This window comes from Liolophura sinensis, chromosome 8 (genome assembly GCF_032854445.1).
Source record: "Liolophura sinensis isolate JHLJ2023 chromosome 8, CUHK_Ljap_v2, whole genome shotgun sequence".
Lineage (NCBI taxonomy): Eukaryota > Metazoa > Mollusca > Polyplacophora > Chitonida > Chitonidae > Liolophura > Liolophura sinensis.
The window spans coordinates 49,331,724-49,334,202 of record NC_088302.1 but is presented as its reverse complement, the minus strand read 5'-3'; positions in this window follow the sequence as shown (position 1 = coordinate 49,334,202).

Genomic DNA, 2,479 nt, shown 5'->3' with positions numbered 1-2,479 from the left:
TACATAAAGAGATCATTCATTTATTTATTCGGTAGTTTTCGCAGTATTCAAGAGCACTTCATTGTAGTGTAGTGTTTTGTGAAAAGTAGTAATTTTACTTTGTAACAGCTCAGCTTAACTCGAGCAATGAATTGAACAACTTGTTTACTTATAAGTTTATTTATTCATTTATTGGTCAATATGTTACACCACACTACAGTTATTTATAAAGCGGTGGTCTGGCTAAGGGACGCTCCAAGATAACCTCCGCACCTCTCAGGGTTCCTGTCAAACATCCTGACATTCTGATGCAGCCGAAAAAACGACTCCAGCCATAGTCAACCGAGCGAAATGGTTATTTATGCATAGAGTCTAGTAAATATTGGCCTCCAAGCGAGTCAGAGTTACGGGTTATCGTGTCCAGACGCTCGCGATTCCTTGATGTCTGATTGTTTGGCGTAGTCACGTTGCAAGTCAGATTGCTTAAATTGTTCGTGAAGTCACTGACTTGAGAACCAATCGATTATAAAAATGGGAACAAAATTGACACGTGTTTTGTTTCTGGCATATAGCTAAACACATCATTACTTAAATGTCTGTATATATATACACATATTTTGCTGCTGACAGTATTTTACGACAAAAAGTACATTGCAAATAGATTACATTACAATACAAATACAAGATTTTCTTTTGGCTTGCGGAATTGCATTACCATGTAAGCATGTATACATTTATTTGACTGTGACTTTACAACACCTTGATGTGTACTAGAATCCATCTTTTTACTCTATAGGCCTACACCATTCTGCATGCCTGGAAAACATAAGAAAATGTTCTAATTTTACTGCACCATTATTATGTAGATATACAACTGACTATACATTCACAGTGAGAAGAGAGTTGTTTAGTAACAGAAAAATGCCCTGTGGCCCAAACTGCCAAAAAGTTTTATTAAAAAATACAACTCATGTCATATCCTTGTTTGGAAAATCTCAATTACAATCAAATGCAAAAACTGGCTGATATAATGCATATTTAAACAAACGCAGTCAAGTCAACGGACCGACTTATGGACCGACCGGGAGATAGAGCGACATGCAGACAGAGCGATATGTAGGGTTGCTTGACTAAAAAAAATCAGGAATATGAATAGGAACATACTTTTTAGTACTTGTCAAGAGTATTTGTCTTTTCCAAAAATGTTTACAAAAATGGAAAATGAACATTTTTTTTGTTCTCGTATGTGTGTACACTTTAAATTTAATTTGTTAAACAGGCTGTTAATATTCCGATGACAGAGCATGGCCTGGATATCTTGTTGAAGAGGCTTGACCTCAATTCCGATGGAAAAGTTGACTTTGTGTAAGTAACTTATACAAGTTCCCTCCTGACTCGGAGTGAGGTGTATGTAAACGGGTGGATGTGTGGGGGTGAGGGTGGTGGGTGAAGGCGAGGGTTGGTGGGTTGAGTGATGGTGGTGGGTGGTCAGGTAAATGAGATGCGCATTTATATAACTATAGCTAGCTGTGTTAACCAGTTATTCCAAATGACCATGCAAAGGTCTACACCTCTAGCCATATATATTACCATATTTGCTAAAGCTTCCGTTCATGATTGACGTCTGTCGTTCTGTTCTTAGTTTTGCTTGAACATCTCAAAAGTCTCAACTGAAGTCTTCGCGCGAAGACTTACTTTAGTGAATATCTGAAACTCATCACGCGCGTTTGCGGTATTCTAGTTAGTTCTCTACAAATCGACCTGTGGTTGTTTAAAGTGGACTCTTCTATGGAGCGATGAGACCCAAGAGAAGTATATTCAGAATAAACAGGTGAATAGGTACCAGTTTGAAAACAGAAAAGGATTAAATCCTGAAAATTGGTTAAAATGTGAACTGGTGATGTGTTGGAATAGAAATAACAATGGACATTTCCTTATTTACTGCAGTTTTTACAGCGTATACGCAGTGAATGCAGCCATTCTTTCTTAAATACTTTATATGTACTCATACCGAAACCATTTTCCATTATGTCAGGGAGCTTGGTGAAGGTCACAGACAAATCAAACGCAAAGTCAGCGCCCTAATGCACAAGTTAAAGGAGAAAAAGATTTTGAATCCCGGATCGGATGATTCGGGGGCCGATCAACCGTACATAAAACTGCAAGGTCTGGTGAAGGAAGCTGTGACCGCAAGAACAGCAAGCATTTCATCGCCGAGGAAAAGCTCTTCTACAAAGACAAAGGTTGGCAAATTAAAGGGAGAATTCAGTGTCATGCCAACGCTTGCTGAAATCTCAGATGTGACCTCGAACTTTGACGAGGCTAACAAGCTGGAAAGCGAGCCAATGGACAAAGATTTTGAGGAAGAGTCTCAAGAAGATCTGCTGGAAATTGCCGACAGTCTTCGCCAGCTGTTTAACAAACACCGTTCGGGCAATACCATCCGACTTGTGTTTAAGGCAACTTCCGCGTTTCAACAATCATCTTTAGGAAAATGACA